Genomic DNA, 21,630 nt, shown 5'->3' on the forward strand with positions numbered 1-21,630 from the left:
TGATCCTGGAGTCCCAGGATCGAGTCCCACGTCGGGCTCCCTGAGTGGAGCCTGCTTCTCCCTCTGCCTCTCTCTCTGTGTTTATCATGAATAAATAAAATCATTTTTAAAATATATCAATTTAACGTACTCCATGCTTTTCTAATGTGGATACTAGGTAACGTAACCTCACATACGTAAATCCCATTACATTTCTATTGTAAAGAAAGGTTAACACATACTACTGTGGTAGATAATCCTGTTTGCCTGATAGTCCATCTTTCCATCCGTCGGGGCGCGGGGCAGGACAGCACTCCCTCACTCTCTCTGAAGTGAAGTGTGGCCGAGAGGCGTCCTTTGACTCGGCCAATTATGAGGAGAATTATGGAAATTGTGACGAGAAGCAGCAAATGTCGCTTCCCAGAAGGAGGCTTTAAGAGTGAGCGTGAGTTCTACTTCCCAGCTGCCGTTACCACAGAAACAGACGTTGTCAAGGGGCCTGTGTCTCCCGGGCTGCCTGGTGACTAAGAGCCCCTTCACCGCCACTGCAGACGCGGAGTTTGGATCAGATACAAACTTTTAACCTTTTAAGCCACCAGAGTCTGGAGGTGCATCCTAACATGGCGGGGGGCGGGGTCACCAAGACGACGTGACCCCCAGGGGACCCCGGAGCTGGACTCCCGCAATCGGAGGCCCCGCCCCGCTCCCCGCTCCTGGGAACGCGCATTCCGCGGCCTCCGCTCTCCCGGAAGCGGCTCCAAGGACACGGCCCTGAGGCGAGCCTGCGGTGTGGACCATCCGCGCACAACCCACGACCGAATCCAGTTAAGGCCTCTAGATAAGCTTCCAGGTCTACTCACCCCGCGGCCACCTGCATACGACAGGTCAGTAGGCCCCCCAACTTTTGAACCTGCCACCTACCAGTCTGGAGGGGGGCGGGGTCTTCTCTCTTCGGTCTGTCCCCGCCTTCGAGGTCGCGGAGGGGCCGGTGACACCCGAGGCTCCCCAGGCTGCGGACAAGCCAGCCGCAACCAGCCGGGCGACGGGAGGGACGCCCCGGGCAGGAGGCAGCTGTCGGGGGCGGAGGTCCCCAGTCAGTCAGCCGGAGACCTCTGCGCGACGCCACGTGGCCGCACGTGGGAGCCTGAGGAGGCCGCCGGGCGACGCCACCGCCGCGCCAACGCCAACGCCCACGCCCGCCGGTCTGACGCGCTGGTTTGCGGAGCGGCGCAGGCGCACTGCGCGGGGCAGGGAGACGCACGGCGGGGGCGGGGCCACGTGGGGGGGCCACGTGGGGGGCCACGTGGGGGGGCCACGTGGGGGGGCGGAGCCCAGGCGGAGGAGGTTAGAGACGGAGACGCAGGTGTCGCCTCCGCCGCCACTTGAGGGCCGGCAGACCCGGTGGGGGAGCCGCCCGGCCGCGGGGAAAGCCAGGAGGGCGCGAGCTGCGGTGGATTAAGGTCCGGCGCTTGTGACTAAGCTCGATGGATCACAGCTGCAGCCCCTGGGAAAGGGAGGAAGATACTGTGGTGATTGACAGTGAAACGGGCCAAACGCCCCGTGCCACCTGATGCCCGGTGCGAAGCAAAGCAAAAGCACAGCAACGGCCAACCCAGCCGGCAGGGCGGCCCCCAGTTCGGGGGGGGGGGGGGGCGGGGGGAACACGCTCATGATGAGAGGATGTACTCCCCCCCCCCCCCCTGCCCCGCGAGCTCACAGGCATAGCTGCCAGGTTCCAGCAAACGGCCAGGGAAACTCTCCAGCCATGGTTAGGGCGGCCGTGGGGTCGGAGGAGACACAGAAAATAAACATCGCCACCACACATCGCACACCTTGCCTCTGGCAGCGCCTTCATGGCACCGGAGGGCGAAAGGAATCTGTTCAAAGTCCCCCAGCCTCCCCCGCCCAGCGGAACTGGCGGACCAAACTCGCAGGTGTCTGCACTTGGCCCTACCTCTGTTAGTTTTTGTTGTGGTGCTTGTTTTAAGGATTTTATTTATTCATGAAAGACAGAGGGAGAGGCAGAGACAGGCAGAGGGAGAAGCAGGCCCCATGCAGGGAGCCCGACGTGGGACTCGACCCCAGGTCTCCAGGATCACGCCTGGGCCGAAGGCAGCACTGAACCGCTGAGCCACCCGGGCTGCCCTACCTCTGCTTTTCTAGGTGATGGCACCCTCCTTTCTTGGAAAGTAGACCCCAACTTCAAAACATATTCTAATATAGCCTGACTGTGGGACCCAGGAAATTTAACAAAAATCCCCTACCCTGGACAAGCAGAGCAGGACTGACTCCCATTTTGCGCTGTACCTGCCTTCTGCGGACCTGCTTAGGGCACTGCCCCACCCTAGTCAAGCCCAGGACACCCTAATCGGAAATCCGGCTCAGTGATAGGCCAGTTCAAATGGATACTTTAGGGTAAAATGTAACTCAATCGGCCACCTGCGAGTGTCCGGACCAGCATGACTGTGCAACTTTCTGCATATCCCATTGGCCACTGGCCCCTATAAAGTTGCTAAGCCTCTTAGTCTCGGGGTCCAAGTCCCTGCTCCGATGTGTCGGGTATACTTGGACCCAGGCTCGAGCTTGTAAATAAACCCTCATGTGTTTGCATGGGTGTCGGCTCCTCGGTGGTTTCTCAGATCTGCAATCTCGGGCACAACAGCCTGACCACAACCCATATGAGCCCAGGACAGAGCCCCTCGAAAAACCTGCCATCTCCTGCTGTATCTAGTCAAGAGTCAACCCTCTCTCCTGCCAACCCCCATCCCTATGCGCAGCTGCAACCCCCTCACATCCTTCAAAACCCTTTAAAAAGTCTTACTTAGCCTAATGGAAACTCAGAAACCAACAACTCTCTTGCTATCTGGCCTCTCTCCTCACTTGGAGAGTGAATAAACTCTGCCCTGCTGGTTGCTCTACTCTCCGTGCAATTCTTTGCCACCCGCATCATCTGCAGCTCTTGCAGGGGGTTCAAGGTACTCATTCCTTGCAGGTCACTATCTATCTTTCAAGGAGGCTTGACACCATGAGTGTGAAATCCTTGGGCATGTAAGACTCAGGAAATGTATATAGGAATGTACAACAAATCCTAATGGAATTTGGAATGAGACAGTCTACACCCCAGTCTTGGAAGGTCTTGACTGGGCCATATTCACAGCAGGAATTAAAGCTAAGATAATCCAGCACTTGGTATGAGATACTGATATTCATGCTCAACTCAGTTGTGGGACAAGGTGTTTGTGGTGTTAAACAATCTATTGCTGATCTGGAGGAAACTAACACGTCCCAGGAATGGGTACAGGGCTGTAGGAAAGGCCCTAGACAGAGAGGCAGCTTGGAAAGCTAAAAGGCTAGCACAACTGCCTATAAGGGTCCAGTAAAAATTACCCAGAAGTAAATGTAGTTTGACATCACTGTTGTGGGGTCCCCATGTGTTGGTCAGCCTATGGAAAGCTTAAAATATGAACCGCCATGCAGACAGATAACAAGAGGTTATCATAACCCACCTGCACCAGCAGAGACCTCAGGGTTATGTTCCTAATCGTGGTGGGTGCTTCCCACACCCCATCTGTGCACCTGTGCCCAACAATGCCATCAGCTTAGATACCTTGGCCGTGGTCCTAGGAATGTACCATGTTCTATCAGACTTAGCAAATGCCTTTTTTTAGTATACCCCTGGCACTGAGACACAAGATCAATTTATAGATGGGAGGGGCAACAATGGACCTTTTGAGTGCTTCCCCCAAATTACCTACACAGCCCCACCACATGTCATAAGATGGTAACTTGAGACCTATCCCTATTCTCCTTTCCTTATCAATACAATGGACCCATTACATTGATGAGTTCATCTTAACATGTGATGACTTGCCTCTGCTGCAGGCTTGGCCAGAACATTTGCAAGGGAGAGGACTGACAATGAACCCACAGAGAATTCAAGGCCCAGGCACCACCATCAAGTTTTGGGAATCATTTGGTCAAGATGTATATTGTCCCAGATGTTGTGTTTAAAAAGATGCAAACTGGGCAGCCCAGGTGGCACAGCTGTTTGGTGCTGCCTGCAGCCCGGGGTGTGATCCTGGAGCCCTGGGATCGAGTCCCGTGTCGGGCTTCCTGCGTGGAGCCTGCTTCTCCCTCTGCCTCTCTCTTTCTCTATGAATAAATAAATAAAATCTTTTAAATAAATAAATAAATAAATAAATAAATAAATAAATAAATAAATAAAAAGATGCAAGCCTATACAAGCCCCAAGAATATAAAGGAAATGCAAGCCTTTGTACAACTTTGGGGTTTTAGGGGATTTTTATTCCCACCTGGCAATGCTACCATCTCTTATACCACCTGATAAAGAAAGGGCACATGTGGAACTGGGATCAGAGCGGAAAGCCACCTTTAAGAAAGCAAAAATATTCATGAAACAGATTAAAGCTCTAGGCATCTTCCAAGCAGGGCTGCCATTTGACTTAGGTGTGTCTATGACTCCAGAAGGAAAGAGTTGAGCATCTGGCAGAGACAATAGAAGGGGAAAGTGCCCCCAGGATTTTGGCTCCAGCTCTGAAAGATAGTTCCTGGCAATGTTCATAGCTCTCCTCCATGTGGAGCCTTTTAGGAAGGAATAAACCACAGCAAACATTGAGATGAACTCAGAAGAGTTTGGCTAGTGATCATTAATAAGTCCCGGCCATTAATCTTTTGCACTGAAAGTTGGGGTGTTCTAAGGAGATTAACCCTATGACTTGGACAATGGGAAGCCAAGGGTTGGATGATCACTAATGAGCCCTTGTGTGGTCAGGATATGGAAACCAGCAGATCTGCTTGCAAGAGTCTGAGGTGGTCCTCACTGTTTTCCACTTCCCAGCCCATAAGAAACTGACACCCCCTGGCAATCAAGAAGCTGCTGCCCTCATTCAGATATGAGCTCCAGCAACTGACCCTTCTGTAGAACAGTGGATGGGGTGCATAGAAAGAATGTCCATTGTTGTACCCCAGTGGTTGGTATATTGGCGGATGCCAGATTGCCCTTGGAATACTTGGTTAGTACAGTAACAACATGTCCCATATGTTCTAAACAAAGTCCAGGGTAACTGCCAAAAGAATCTGGGTCTATCCACCAGAGTTCCCAAACAATGAAGAATTGGCAAATTGATTATATTGGCCCCTTCCCTCTGATTGGGGATTCTAAATTTACCTTAGTCTGCATAAACACTGCATCCATGCCCACCCAAGCTTTCTTGTCACTGTGCAAATGAGGCTTTCACCATTAGGGGATTAGAGAAACCAAGTACCATGTATGGATACCCTTGTTGAATAGACAGATCAGAGGTCACATTTCAGAAGTCACGATATGTAAGCCAACTCCATGCTAGTGAAACCCCTTGCTGACCACTTAGGGCACATTGCGGAAGAGGGGGACATATGAGATTGTAAGAGCTGGTCACAAGGGATAGAGTACTAGGAGGTCCCTGAGAGGGTATGACGGCTGTAAGAGCTGGTCACAAGGGATAGAGTACTAGGAGGTCCCTGAGAGGGTATGACGGCCAGTTCACCCATGATTTCTCAGCAATCAGAAACTACCTACTCCCTCTCTTGTCCTTGAAATATGCATTCAGCATGGCTTCGTGCTCCCAGAAGCTGCCCCAAGGATGGAGCCCTTGGTTTAGTGATGTGGTGCTGAGACCGCCTGGCAAGCATACATGACTGAACCCAGTTAAGGCCCCTGTAGAAACTTTAAAGATATGGTGGGCTGGTGTGGAGATTGACGACTCTTGTGGTTATCCAAGGCGAGCCTCGTACATAAGTTCCCTTGTGAAATCTGCCACCTACACCCTGCAGTGCCTGCCTTTTCTCTTCCGTCTCTGCCCTCAGAGTACAGGGGCTGGTTGCAGATCAAACCCAGAAATGCCCCAGGGTTGCAAACTAACACCTGGAGTTCAGTGTTTCCCAAACTTCAGTTTGCATCCCAATCATCTGGGGGCTTTGTTAAAAACACAGAGTGGCTTGTCTAACAAGTTCCCAGGGACTGCAGATGCCGCAGGTCTGGGGAAGCACACTTTCAGAACCACTGACCTAGCCTAGCATGGAGGGCAGGTGCTCTGAGACTTGGGGCTGAATAATAGTTTAAAGAACTCCTACATAATTGTTGATAATGAGTCCAATATTATTGTTTTTCCAAATATACTAATGAGATGAACATCAGCACATCTATGTTATGAGAAATTAAGATTATGTATTAGGGTTTTATTATTTTTGTTACAGTGTACTTTGATTTACACTATTCTATCTCAGGTACTGTCTACATTGGTACAGTGACACATTCTATCTATCCTTTTCTTTTGTCAGGCCATTAGAAAATACAGGTGTTAAGTAGTATTCCAATAAGACTAGTCACACAATTTAAAACCTGGCTTGGAGGACAGCCCTGGTGGCTCAGCGGTTTAGCACCTGACTTTAGCCCAGGGTGTGATCCTGGAGACCTGGGATCGAGTCCCATGTGGGGTTCCCTGCATGGAGCCTGCTTCTCCCTCTGCCTGTGCCTCTCTCTCTCTCTCTCTCTCTCATGAATAAAACCTGGCTTGGGGACACCTAGTGGCTCAGTGGTTGAGCATCAGCCTTTAGCTCACGACATGATCCTGGAGTCCTGGGATCGAGCCCCGCATCACGCTCCCCACAGGGGAGCTTCTCCCTCTTCCTATGTCTCTGCCTCTCTCTCTCTGTATCTCTCATGAATAAATAAAATCTTTAAAAAATAAACTTAAAAAATAAAACTTGTCTTGGAAAAAGAATTCCTCTTAGATGGTCTCTGACAAATAGTACAATTTAGTTACTAATCAAAAAAAAAAAAAAAGTAAAACTAATGGTGCTGAAACCATTTTTAATAAAAATTAACCTGGAAATCACAGAAATGTCTCTAAATGTCCACAAAGGATAATGACTTTACTTTCAACTATTTCCAAGATGGAAAATGAAAGCAAATATATCCAAGAACATCCAATGCTTCTATCTAATGTGATAAAACACACACACATACACACACACACACACATACACACAAAGAAAGCACAGACAAAAACACCCATTACCCAGGTGTCTTACTCTCCTTCATTTGGGGGCAGCATGAGTGGTCATGTTTCCAACAGTGCCCAAGAGAAAATTACCAGCCACTTGCAAGTAAAACATAACTTTTAAGAATGACACTATGGTCTGTGCCCTGTTCTTGCCTTCTAATACCACTGTCTAATTTCTTGTTGAAGAAATAGCTGATTGTAGGCTGGGACAAGATGAGCCTGCAGCATCTCAAAGTGCCCAAAAGTATGCAAAAGACCAAAGGACACAGGAGCCCACTGAAAAGGCTCCGAGTGGTCAAAGTTGGAAAATTTGGAGCAGCATGAAATAACACACTATTTCATTATTACTCGAAGTATAAAATAAATATCCAGAATCCATAGTGAGATAAACAAGTGATGGATAAATAAATGGGAGATATAGGACAAATCTACCCTACAGGTAAATTCCAAATAAGTTATGTCATTATGTAGCTATCCTATCCCCCCTCCCCTAGGGAGGTGAAACTTGTTTCCTCACCCTTTACTTGTGGTCTAGGCTTAGTGATTTGTTTCCAAATACTACATACAGTATGGAATGGGCAGTGTGAGGAACAAGTCAGTTTAGTAGAGAAGCCTGGCAGATGTAACCATTTCCAGGTGATGAAGGTTCACATCACATGGATAGTACGTACCTTTCATTTATAATGTTGAGAATGGCACTTCTCCTCTGTGGTCCTCCTCCCAAAAAACCATAACCCACCCCCAATTGAGGGACATTCTACAAAACATCTGATCAGCACCCTGCAAAACTGTCAAGGTCATAAAAAAGCAAGGAAAATCTGAGAAGCTGCCACAGCCCAGAGGAGCCTAAGGGGACATGAGGACAAAATGTAATCTGGCATTCTAGATGGGACTTGGGAATAGAAAAAGAACATTAAAGAAAAAACTAATAATAAAGTATCGAGTTCAGCTAATAATAATATATCATTATTAGTTCATTAGTTGTGACCAATCTGTAATAGAAGTATAAGTAACAATAGGAAAATTCAGTGTAGTATATATTGGAAAATCTTTGTGCTGTTTTTGCAAACTTTCAGTAAATCTAAAATTTTCTAAAATAAAAATTTTATTTAGATATAAAAAAGTTTGTAAGCACTTAAAAAATTTTTAATTGTGAGATAGCTGAGTCAAGATTTGGGTCTTTCACATCCTGAATAAACTCCTAGAAATTTTTCCTGACCAGCTTCCTCAGAGGGTGACTATGTCAAGTAAGGAAGGCCTCCTTTATGAAGATTATGTGAGCCTTCAGTCTGGTGCGATCTTCTGGTGTTCGAAATGACACTGGTAATTATTTTAATTAGGCTTGAAAGTTCTCTGAAACCCTGAATTGTTAGAAATTAGGAATAAGATTAGCAAAATTTGAACAGATAAAACTATTCCTTTCACCCTTTCCTTTGATTTTACCCCTTCAGGTTTGAGTGATCCTGGATTTAATCAAATTTGAACAAGAAATTTACTGATTTCTATGTAAAGGAATGAGTTTCAGTCCATGACTCAGAATAAATTGGATGATGGAAATGATTCCACTCAAAGTCCCTATTAACTGATTTGTATAACATATATACAGTGCGGAAACCAGGAGTGTGGTAGTGCGATATGGGTTAGGAATTTATATATAGATTTAATCCCCGTTTGTTCTCATATAATCAATTCAAACTTCAATCTAAAAATGTTTTTACTATCTTTATTTTTCCCTTTCCCTTTACCTTCTCTCTCTCCATCTCTCTTAATTTTGGCACTTTTTTCCATAGTTTTCCACGTGCTGGAGAGAAGCCTGAGGATGGGAGGTTCCCAGGCCAGCCCCTTGCCCACCACCAGCCCCGGGTCCTCAGACCCACACCCTCCACTCACCCCAGCCTCCCTCCAGGCCTGCGCCCACTGTGGGTGCAGCAGCAGCTGTGCAATGTACCCCACCTTACCCCAGGACTCCTGCCAGGCTCCCTGGTGGGTGTTTTATGTTCAGCAATAAAGGTTCTGTCCTGTGCCAAAAAAAAAGCCTCGGTGCCTGGATGCCCACTACTTGATGGGATGGAATGGGATGTGCAGACATACTCCTATAACCCAACGTGATGCAGGGCCAGCCCAGTGACAACATTACCTGCAGTGCGTATTCACACAACTTCAGAGTCATTGAAATGACCTATGGGCCCTATCACTGCACATATTAATGGGCCAAAGATGAACAGGGAAATGGCAAAATTACTGTGCAAATTGCTTTAATCCATCCAGACCTCCTTTGCTGTGCCTTCCCTAATTAGTCTGTAAATTTTTTTTCTTTACTTATCTTCTTTCTAGAAAATTCTACATCCCTTACTTTGTGGTATTCTCCATTTCTTTTCCTTTCCATTACCAAGCACACAGACCCCAGAGGTGCACTAATGTTCCCCTCCCTGTGAAGGGTTTCTTTACTATACTAAACTACTCACTCCTCCCTGTGTATAATTTCTTTAAAAATACTGGCTAACATAATGTCCTAAATCTCACAAAATGAATAAATATATGCCCTAAGGCAAGAATTCAGTGTTTGACTACAATTTTGCAGGAATCATATACTGCTACTTATTTCTAGATAAAAAATTAGAAACACTTAGTCAAATAGTTCTCTATATATCCCAACCATGTCCATTTAGAAAACCTCATGGGGTTCAAATTATCATATATCTTAAAGTTCAGAATGGTAAATCAGAGATCCTCTCTTAAAGTAAAATAACTAGGGATGCCTGGGTGGCTCAGTGGTTGAGTGTCTGTCTACCTTTGGCTCAGGGTGTGATCCCAGAATCAGGAGGGAGCCTGGTTCTCCCTCCGCCTATCTTTCTGCCTCTCTCTCTCTCTGTGTCTTTCATGAATAAATAAATAAAATCTTTTTTAAAAATTAAATACAGTAAAATAACCAGTCAGAAAAACATACCTACTGATTATTATATAAAATCCACTTGAGGTTAAAGTGAATCATCCAGACCTTAGTTCAGACCCAAACAATTCTTCCTGGTTGTAAATAAGCAGAATAAATCTCTCAAAGATATTACTTAGATCTAAACTATGGATTAAAGATTGTGAGTCAATGATTTCTGCATTTGACTTTACAGATATGTGCCTTTAGCCCTGCCAATTTTTTTTTTTTTTTGGTCATCGGTTATTTTTTTTTCCAAATCTACCGTATGCATATATTATGCTATTGGATTAAGTATAATAGAAGACACAGAGGATTGTAAAATGCAATTTCTATAGAAAGTTATCATTCAATTATCATATTATCATAATATAAAAACACAATTCTACCATCATAAATGTGAAGACATACAGCTAAATTGAAAGGAGTAAATGTTACGATGACATTTCTCATTGGCACCCTTGACCCATCCAATCCACCCATATCTACAGAGAAGTACCACACTAAACAAAAGATACTGAGGATATCTAAAATGTTTTCTAATATTCATACCTTTACCCCCTTTCCTTTGAAGTGCTGTATGTATCACCTCTCCTAGTCTCTGGTCCACTCTATTTTTAACTTGGAAGTGGTGATAAGGGGCAAGGGCCCCTGGAATGTGCCTGACTCTGTCTCTTGGGAAGCTTTGTGCCCTTGAACAAGTTATTTACTCACTCTACAACTTAGCTTCTTCCTCTGGTAAATGATATTAATAATAGAACTTACAGGATTTTCATGAAGGTTAAAAAAATAAATAACGGTATTAAATATTACATATTAGAAACAGCATTTGATACATAGTAAGCATTTAATACATGTTGACTATTATTACTGATCCAGTGGTTTGCTGTTAATTGCTTCTTTGGACTCAGGAACTAAATCACCATCAAGATGCACCACACTCCTGCAGCCAGATGACGCCTTAAGGCAGCAACAACCAGACCCCTATCATTATGCTTGGCAAATGGGACATATGGCCATTCGGGGGATGAGAAATTGCTTTTTCTCAATAGGAGAGAGAGGCAGATAAAGCTTTATAGCAATATAAAATGTGTTACTTTCCCACACAAATAGTTAATTATATTGAAATTCTCTTTACAATGCTTACTTCAAAAATTCAAAATAGATTTGCTTTTAATATGGTTGAAATGACAATGTGCTGTATTGGTCCATGACTTCTCTAATGGAAAAAATTCTGATTTTATATCTTAAAATTTGAGTGAAATTTAATTTTGTCTTGTTCTTTATAACTCACTCTAAATATTACATTTAGTTAATTCTTTGCTCTGAGAGCCTTAGGTTGGCATCTATAGGCAACCTCAAATTCTCAACCAGGGAAAGGTCTTACAGCAGATGAGAAATCTGAACTTAAAAGATTTCTTGTCACTTTAAGCACAGCCATCATCAGCAGACCATGCATAAAAATATAAAAGGGTATCACTCTACCTGTAAAGAATTTAAGCATTTCCACCATCTAAAATAAAGAAAAGCTACACAAAGGAGAGCCCAGGCTTCTCGAAAGGGACAGCAATCATTTGGCTTTAAGTGACAAGGATAATTTACATCAGTTTACAGATTAACCACCAAGATGACAAACATGAAGCCAGTCAGTATTTGACGTGGGGATATTATTAAATAACTGTCATCTTGTAGTATGTTTAAATTAGTTAATTTGTTTCAATTCATTAATTTTTAAATTAATCAGTTCTATATGTTCTTTTTGCATAGAACTGGAAGGATTTTCCTGTAGCTCAACATTGCCCTCCTATGGACTAAAAGCCATAATATGGCATCTCGGATATTTAAAAAAGAAATAAGAAAATTATACTCCTATAGCACAGGTTTTAAAATAAACAGTCTCAGAAATCTCAACAGCAGCATCACTAATGTGATCATTTCATATTTGAACTCCTCCTCCCATAGATCAGTTCTGCCCTGGAGAGATTTCGCAACTCTAGACTACCGTATGGTCTTATGGTGGGCAATTATTAGAAATGAGCAACATCATGAAAAATCAGTTATTTCACTGAATCTGGCCAGCAATTACAAGGACATTCCAAGGTGATTTTGCCTACAAGTACACGTATTTTCTAAGCTAACAATTTATACAAGCTGATAGATTTCTGGGAGGTATGATAAGCTTAAAAATAAAGGATACTTTCCACCAACTAGGATAAGAATAAAAGTGCTTGCCAGTTTTGTAGTCTAGGCTGTCCAAGAGAAATAAGCCTGATTCTGTGAGGAACTCAACTAGACCTCTGGACTGAATTTGTGTGAGTGAGAGAGTCCAGTGATTGGATAGGCTAGAAAAAACCAGTGAGTCATCAGATGGGATCAAGCTGGATCAAGAAAAAAAAAATGGGAGGGGGTAGGAAGATGATATTTTTAAAATAAAAACCACTGAATTACACTCTCCTTTTTTGAAATTACCACATTAATGAAATGTTTTATGCACATGCAGATGATGGTGGGAAAAGTGGTCCAACAGCAGTCACCTTTATACAAAAAAAGGAATATTGAAAGGAATATTCCTAAGTCGTTATAAAATAATTACAAGTTAAGTCCAGGATAAGTTGTTTTAACCTCTATGAGTCTCAGTTTTCTCATCTATGAAATAGTATTTTCATTCCTATTTTGCAAGTATAAGGGTATAGATAAGAAATAAACAAGGCAAAGTCCCTCACTTAGGACATATATTGGTACAGAGTAGCCGTTTGATAAAGGGCAGATGATTAATAAAAAGTATTCATAATTGTCATCTTATATTTTAGAATTTATCATGCCCCTTTACATATATCAATTAATTTTATTTTATTAAATATAGTACCATTATTATAGTCACTACTCAGTGGCATAGCTTCCTTAGAGTCCTCAGAGTAGAGAACAGGGAGGCCAATCTAGCTTGGGAAATTTTAAAGAACTTATGAGAGCAAGCAACAGATTCATCATCTCAAATGCAACTCACAAGAGCATAAGCTTTAACCAAAGCATTATTATGAAAACCCACCCTCATAATTGATCATAATTGACTAAATTTCTTTTCTTTTTTTTTTTTTTTTTTTTTACTAAATCTCTTCTAATCACCTTTACAAATCTGCGTTGCAAAAAAAAGTGGCAGGAGCCGTTTGCAAGAGAAGCTGGAGAAATGAGTCCAACTTTCATCTCCAGGTCAAAGTATTTGTTTTCAGGAGTCTTTTCTGGAAATTATGTATTTTTCCTCTGTGTTTTTGGTGTGCCAGGATATGAAGCTTCAGCCACTCACTCTTGAAAGACTTCTTTACTTAACAGGTTCCAATCATCTTGGTCCCAAGGACTATTTATGCCATATGCATCTTCTTCAATATCTATTATGTTTAGGTAAGTCAAATACTATCTGTAAGCAAAGACCAGGAAAGTATAGGTTCCAATTATTTAATTATGCTACAATCACAGAAAGGAGTTGAGTAAGTTTTCTGAGGCAAAAGAAAACCCAGTATGTTACTTGCATTACTCACCATAGGTAAATTCAAAATATTAGTTGGTATCAACCATCTATAAGGACACTATCAAAGAAAACAGAAAGGGAATGTAAGCCAAAACATAAAATGGTTTGAAATAACAAGAGTCAGTATTTAATTATTGCTAACTAAGGTACTGTTCTAAGTCTTTCATGTGAATTGACACATTTAATCACTACAGCAAACCTATGAAATATGTTATGCACATTTTAGAAGTCTGGAAACTGTTCCACAAAGGATAGGTTCCTTACTCAAGATAACACATGTGTTAAGTAGGTATACTCATGTTAAAACCAAAGATACAGGCACCTAGGTGGTTCAGTTGGAAAGTGTCTGACTCTTGATTCTGGCTCAGGTCACGATCTTAGGGTCCTGAGAACCAGCCCACAGTCAGGCTCAGCACTAAGCCCACTTGAGATTCTCTCTCTGCCCCTCCTCCAACTCATGCATGCACACATGTGTGCTTTATCACTTTCTCTTAAAAGGAAAAAAAGGCATTGCCAATATTCAAATCAAAATGTCCAATTCCAGAAGCTTACCACTTAACCACTCCCTGGAACTGCCTTTTTAAATTGTTGAAATTATTAAATAATTAAACTTTATTTTTTTCCTCGCAAGATACTCTACAATCAGATATCCTTGTACCAGTTAGGAGACCTAGTAAGATTTATTTAATGTGTCTCCTTCTACGAGGTAAAGCTCTAAGCCAATGTAATTAGGCTTGTAACTTATCAAGATACGAGGCAATGAAAAATCATGTCTTCTGCTCAGAGGAGAGAGGCTTCTGAAAAGTTTGTTTTCTCTTGATGGGTATAGTCTTTGTGGGAGCAATATGGAATGCCTGACCCTGAGTCACAGACCATCTTGTTTTGGATGACATTGCATTGTCCCTGATGAGATGCTGTTTGGGATCCAAATCTACTCTACTCATCTCTCTGAGACAAGAAAAGATAACTCTATGTCCCTGAGCCACAGCAAGAGGACATCACTTTCAGCAGGAACAGAAATCAATCCTTGTTCCACAGGAAAGAATGCCTGCCCCCTAAAATTAATGTATGCTAGGATAAAGACAATGAAAAGATTATAGTTAGTGGCACTTTCTTTTTTGTTTAGAACACCCAAATACAGTGGCCTTTTTTTCTTTCAGTAAGTGCCTGATGTAAAAGTAATTAATTTAGTTGACCCTTTTGTTTGGGGATGGAACAATTTACATGAGCTGCTGGAAAACTCATCAAGCTGGCCTGGAAGGTGTTCTGGAACACCTTTAAAATGAGTCTCCCTAACAAAATGCTTAAGTGGAATGGGACTTGTCAGGGGTCAGACTTATTATTTTTAGAACTGTCTTTCCACAAGGAGAAAGTTAGGGTCAGTTATAGCATACATAAATGAGAATAAAATGAGACTCATATTTGTTCAAAAGAAAAAGAGTTAACATTAGAAAACAGCCTTTGTAAATCCTGAAGATCTGAGAGCCAGCCTCTCATGGAGGAACTTTAAACCCTATCAGAAACTTAACCAATGTTAATATAAATTTCTTATTAAAGACAATTATTGATGTCTGAACAGTAATGAGGATTAATCAACTATAATCAAGAGTCTGGTTCAGGAAGAGAGCACATTGCCAGAGAAGGAAACAAGGCAGTAAATTAGAATAGTAAAATTCAGGTCCCGTTAGCTTTGAAAAAGACACATCTATTTCAAAGATCAGCAAAGGACTGAATTATAGGGGGAAGGGAAATGGATGGTACCCAGATATCACAAGGAAAGAATTGCATAGTAATGAAAAGGAAGACTGAAAATCGTCATCTATCTCAGAAGAGGAAACGGTCAGTTTTCACAATGCCTCAGAGTATCACCATTCAGAAACAGAGAAAAGCCAACTAAAAGGTTTGAGCCTCCCACACATTTATTTTAAAAGTTCCCACAAGATTCGTGATCCTACACACTAAATGTGCCTCCAGAGACCAACTTTCTATCATGGCCATGTAGATAGATTCCTTCTAGAAGGCAAATTCGAAAAAAGTTAACAGAAAACTTTTCGTCTTCAATAATACTTGATATAACTTCACAATTTCAATTAGATATATAAATGCTGCGGGATGCATGGTCTGGTTAAAAAGAAAATGAAACAAATTAAATATGCCAATGGGCCTAAACTTAACAGGAAACATGGAAAATTTTTCGGAAACAGGCCCCAAGTACCTGCCTTGCCTCTTTGTTTCCTTGTTCTCCTCCCCGTCACTCAGGGAGATGGGAAGTGGAGAGGGTAGAGGCAGACAGTGTGAGGGAGGAGAAGGGGCATGGAAAAGGTGGAGACATTACTGGGGATGAAAGGAAGAATGAGGAACAAAAGCAGGAAGTGTATATTGGGTAGAAACTGGGGGCAGAGGAAGAGAAGTAGATGAGAAATGAGGATGGAATAAGGAAAAAGCCTACTGATCTGTTATTTCCCTAAAGGATTAGATCATTAGGGGAACTACCTGAGCTGGAGTTGGTTAAGTTTTCAAGCAAGGTCATTGTAAGTTTTAAAGTTGCATGCCTTGTAGTTCAAAAAAAGAATCAATTCTAAAGAAAAGAGACAGCCAATTTTTTTAAAAGTATATCATCTTGTTATGAGGATGTGGTGGTTAAAGAGAAGGTCAGTGTCTTCAAAAGATGTGGAAAGATACATGGTATAGAAAGTCTGCCACCCACAAGGAAAGTCTGGAGAACAAATTTCTGGTTATGGTCGTTAAGTCTGGTCTTGTACTAAGGTTTTCCAGCTTATTTGCCAGGCTGCTGAAATGGCAATATAAATAAGGTGTAATTATTGGTTTGCCATTGAGAATTACAGACTCTCTGAGATGAAAGGAAAGCATCAGAGAAATCACAAGCCTAAAATCCCGTAGATCACAAACCGATGTGTGTACTGAGGTCATGGTGTGAGTGTATGAAGGGGGCCCAGTGGGTAGCATGGCGCACACCAAAGGTGTGTCTGAGTAGGAGGGACAGGCCGCACCATTTAACTCCAGCTGGTTTGACATGTGAGAACCCAGGCTCTGCAAGGCCAGATCTTCTCATTTCTCCCGAGAAACTGGAAACAGAAATTTATATGTAAAATACCCTAGTTTTCTTTTCGTATTTGCTTATTTATTTTAATAGATTGCTTTTAGAGCAGTTTTGTGTTCACGACAAAACTGAACAGAAGGCACAGGGATTTCCCATACACCCCCACACCTGTATAGCTTCAAATCATGTTTGTCTGATTCCAAATGCCATGTTATTTCCCATATGTCAAGTGACCTCTCAATTCCAAATGCCCACCAACAACTTTTTTTAATTAATAAACTTTTTTAGACCAATTTTAGATAAATAGCAACTGAGCAGAAATGGAGTTGAAAGTAAGAGTTCTGTGTGTCCTCCTCCCCCACTCATGCCTAGCCTCCCTCACTACCAACATCGCCCACCAGAGTGATACATTTGTTACAACTGATAAACTGACATTAATTCATCATTACCCACCAGACTCCACAGTTCACACTGAGGTTCAGTCTTGGTGTTGTGCATTCTCTAGGCTTGGATGGATGCGTAATGACCTACTGTAGAGTATCGTACAGAGAAGTTTCACTGACAAAATCCTGTGCTCTATTTATTCATCCTTCCCTCCCTCCAACCCGGACAACCACTGATCTTTTTATTGTCTCCGTAGTTGTGCCTTTTCCAGAATGTCATCTATGTCCATAACATACCGTATGTAGCCTTTTTAGATATCAGCTTCTTTCCTCTGGTGATATGTGTTTAAGATTCCTCTATGTCTTTTCGTGGCTTCATTGCTCATTTCTTTTTAGCACTAAATGATATTTCATTTCCTGGATGGGCTGCAGTTTATGTATCCATTCACCTACTGAAGGGCATCTTGGTTGCTTCCAAATGTGGGCAATTATAAATAAAGCTGCTTAAATATCTATGTGTAGGTTTTTGTGTGGACGTGTCTTCAACTCCTTTGGGTCAATACCAAGGAGTCCAATTGCTGGATGGTATGGTAAGAATATATTAGGTTTTGTGAGGAACCACCAAACTCTCTTCCAGATTGGCTGAGTGAATTTGCATCCCACCAGCAATGACTGAGTAGTCCTGTGACTCCACATCCTCAACAGCATTTAGTGTTGTCAGTGTTTTGGATTTTGGCCATTCTTGTAGGTGAATAGAGGTATCCCCTTGTTGTTGTGAGGACTTTTTAAATGCTCAGGAATCTTTGGGACACCTGGGTGACTCAGTCAGTTAAGAGTCCAACTCTTGATTTCAGCTCAGGTCCTGATCTCAGGGTCGCGAGAGTGAGCCTCGTGTCGGGCTCCACAGTCAGTGGGGAGCCTGCTTGAGATTCTCTCTCTCCCTCTTTCTCTGCCCCACCCTCATGCTCTCTAAATAAATCAATACTAACTAACTAACTAACTAACTAACTAAATAAATAAATAAATAAATAAATAAGTAAATCTTTTCTAAAAAATAAATGCTCAAGAATCTTTGCTTAAAAGCAAGAAGGAAGGAAGGGTGGGCAGGAGGGAGGTAGAGAGGAAGGAAGAGCACCATGTGAATCAAATAAATTACATTTATGGGGCACTAGAGCTCTGATCCCATGCAGCGTTTCAGAGACAAGGAGATAAAGAGCTTGATCCACGAGAAGGGAAGAGCTTGATCAAGATCACATAGTTACTGGAAGAGCAGAGACTATCTTAGGATGCAGGTTTCCTTTTTCCTAGCTCGGTGTTTGGCTGGTCTGTACAGATTCAGATATTTTCACAAATTCACACTGAAATTCTTATGTTGCTTCAGAGCTGGCAGTGACCTTGCTTGTGTGCTTCCCTTAACTTAGCAGTTTGGTTAAAAAGCTTCCAGATAAACTCCAGCTCCACAGCCAATGTTGCTCTGGTCCATCAAGTAAATCATCTCTTAGTCTGGGAGGCAAGTTGGAAAAAAAGGTTAAACAGGATGTTTTATGGAGGTTCTGAGTTAGAGTCAGTGCAATTGAATCCTTCACTCTGGGCTGAACCTAATGTTTTGGAATCTATGTCTTTTCTTTCCTTCCACTAAGCATTTCCAGTGTGTTGGTGCTGAGATGAATATAAAAGCCATTCCAGGAATAAGTATTCAACAGAAGTTTTAGTTTAGGGTTTTTTTTTTTTTTTTTTTTTTTTTTTTTTTTTTAAGACTCTGACTTATGCAGGTAAACTTTGGAGACAAAGATTCTGTGAAAGAAACAAAGTTCTAAGTAGTTAGAAGCATAAAGATGGTACATAAAATGATTATATATATATATATATTTTAATATTTTATCTATTAGAGACAGAGAGAGAGAGGCAGAGAGGCAGAGACACAGGCAGAGGGAGAAACAGGCTCCATTCAAGGATCCCGATGTGGGACTCCGTCCCGGGTCTCCAGGATCAGACTCTGGGCTGAAGGCGGCACTAAACCGCTGGGCCCCCCAGGCTGCCCTAAAATGATGATTATAAAAGCCCAAAGGTACAAAAATATGACAAAACATGAGAGGGAAAAGTTGCCTACTCAGAATGAATAGGAAGTTAATGCTATTAGGAGTGATATTATTTTATTAAATTATAAATATGACTCCAAAGCTATTTTTTAGGAAAGAGATCCTTCAATACACTTCAATGATATACAGGAAAAAGAAATTTTAAGGCACTATTTGAAAAGTAATTATGTAAAATAAGTGTCTACAACTTATAGCTCCTTCACTGTCAAAACTCACTCTTACAATCACTCAGCACCACATGTGTCTGTTTTTTTCACTCTAAAATTGGCTCTGCACAGAAGCTTAGTAGATTTCTAGAGATTCTCACATAATCATGATTATTTTAGGAATCACAAGTACAGGGAATTATAAATATTTATATCATTTCTTCTTTTATACCAAAGATGTTTACTATTTTAATGTATGAGAGATTTGAGGAAGGCAGTATTTTACAATAATGGAAAAGACTTGGTGATCCCTGTAACCCAGAGCATTATTTTCCTCTGGGTAACTGATGTGGTTACTGTCATTCGAAGCCTTCCTTCAAGGACCTATAGATTTTGATAAAAGCAATACAGAGCTACACATAAATGGGAAATTCTTTCATGAGCATTCAACCAATAGAATTTAATAAGTCATAGTTCCTGTGTTTTGTATTTCTTTTATCCAAATCTTCAGAGTTGTCTGCTATTGTTGACAGCTTTAGTCAACAAAACAAACATTTTGGGTGGGAGGAGATGCATTGTGTTGACCATTAAAATTGAAGAAGGGAGGAAAATAAAGGTCAAGGTAATTTGGGTTTGAATTATTTTTCTCTACCACTATTAGTAAAGACATAACTTTCCAATAATCAAATTTGTTTCCAGAAACAGCATTACAAATTCAGAATACCTTTTATCATACCTCTGTAGCAGTCTTTTCTTTCTTCTTTGCTTTTCTATTGAGTGGCCTGGGGCCAGGCTGTGTGGGAACAACAGAACCTGGTAGGATAACTATAAACATGGGGCCTTCCCCTTAGTTGAGAGATTTGATCCCCAATCTCATAATTCCTTGGATTGTGTCATTACCCTGAACCCATGGAGACTGCTTTATCTCATGATTTAATAATCTTCTTAGGGTCAGAAGAGGGGAGCGGTGGTTCTCATCTAACCCCATGCTGGGAAATACTACCTTTATCCTGAAGATTCCTCCATTTATCTTTTTTTAGGCAAAGCCTCTCTCTTGAACTTAGGCTCATATATCTAACTGCCTTAAAGGTACCTCAAATTCAGCATATCCCAATGAGCTCATTATCCTCCCCTGAATACAAACATGCTTTTGTCCCAGGAGACAGAACCATCCATCCAATTAATTGTCCAAGACAAAAATCTGGTTGTAAGTATTGGCTCTTCTCTCTCATCCTTTTCCCTGTATCCAATCAATTATGCATTTTTGTTTTGTTCAGCATGCCCATTTGCTTATAATCTGCCAAACCTTCTACATATTCATATTGAAGGGCACCATCATATGTTTCCTGGGTTGTTGCCATTTCTTCTTAACTGGGATCTGCTTCTCCATTTTTAAAACCCCCCTACAACTAATTCATTTCTGTAGGCAGAATGACCTTTAAAAAATGTAATGTGGATTCACTCATCTGCTGAAACACCTCAGTAATTCCCCATTGCTCTTAAGGTAAAGTCTAGGACATACATAGCTTACAAGGTCTATGTGATTGCCCTTAGCAAGTCTTCAGCATCCTTTGAACTATTTTTCCCCATTCTACTTCATTCAGTCCCTCCCCTTGATCTAAATTATCTAATTTATCATTCTTCACAACTCAGCCTAGATAAAACTTCTCTTGAAAACTTCCCTTGATATTTTGTATGTGTCTTACTAGCATACTAGATTTCCCTTATCTTAAAACTTATAATACTCCAATGCAATTATATATTCCTTTATTCAAAAGAGGTTTATTGAGTGTCCACTATATTCCAAGAGCTATTCTAGATACTCTTAGTAGTAACCCAAACAAACAAGTTCTCTTTCTCATGGGTTATATTTCAATGGAAAACTATTAACAAATAAATAGATGTCAGAGGGTGGTAAGTGCCATGAAAAGGAACAAGATACAGTGTAATTGGAGCAAGAATAAATTTGTAATTCATTGTAATTAGGGAAGGCTTCTCTGATAAGCCAGCAGAGTAGTAGACATGAAAATGAGAGAGCACGTCATAAGGATTTCTGAGAATAGTTGTGGGTGTGCTGGCTTAATCACAACCTGAAATTAAACTACGTAAGGATAGGGACCTGGTTTTTGGTTTTTGTTTTCTAACTGCTAAATTCCTATCCTTAAAATGGGTTTGGTATGGGGTATGCATTCCATAAGTAACTGATATTTGATTAATAAATGTATAAATGAATTTCTGGTTTCATGATTTGTAAAGGGCCTCAGGCATTTTTGGTGATTTCTGAGCCACCACCAATGATTCTATGATCTCATTTGTTTAATAAGAAACAATGTGAATAGGGAATGAGGAATTGTTCACTCCAGAAAAGTGTACTCTGAAACAATTATCAATAAGATAAAACAATTCTTTTTCACTGGACAAACCAGTTGGGGAATTACTTACTTGA

At 41.7% G+C, this 21,630-nt stretch overlaps 1 long non-coding RNA gene across 4 annotated transcripts in view; it reads left to right on the forward strand.

Annotated features, from left to right (window-relative positions):
* Positions 1 to 381: 381 nt before the first annotated feature.
* LOC111091976 overlaps positions 382 to 21,630 on the forward strand; it is a 40,037-nt gene continuing 18,788 nt past the window's right edge. The window contains exons 1-4 of one of the 4 annotated variants that reach the window (XR_005377155.1): positions 382 to 863; positions 11,935 to 12,072; positions 12,473 to 12,567; positions 13,124 to 13,368. This is a non-coding gene — a long non-coding RNA (uncharacterized LOC111091976). The remainder of the gene's footprint in view (positions 864 to 11,934; positions 12,073 to 12,472; positions 12,568 to 13,123; positions 13,369 to 21,630) is intronic. The other 3 variants (XR_005377156.1, XR_005377157.1, XR_005377154.1) reach the window with 3 other exon arrangements.

The sequence above is a fragment of the Canis lupus genome, chromosome 23, assembly GCF_011100685.1.
Source record: "Canis lupus familiaris isolate Mischka breed German Shepherd chromosome 23, alternate assembly UU_Cfam_GSD_1.0, whole genome shotgun sequence".
Taxonomy (NCBI): domain Eukaryota; kingdom Metazoa; phylum Chordata; class Mammalia; order Carnivora; family Canidae; genus Canis; species Canis lupus.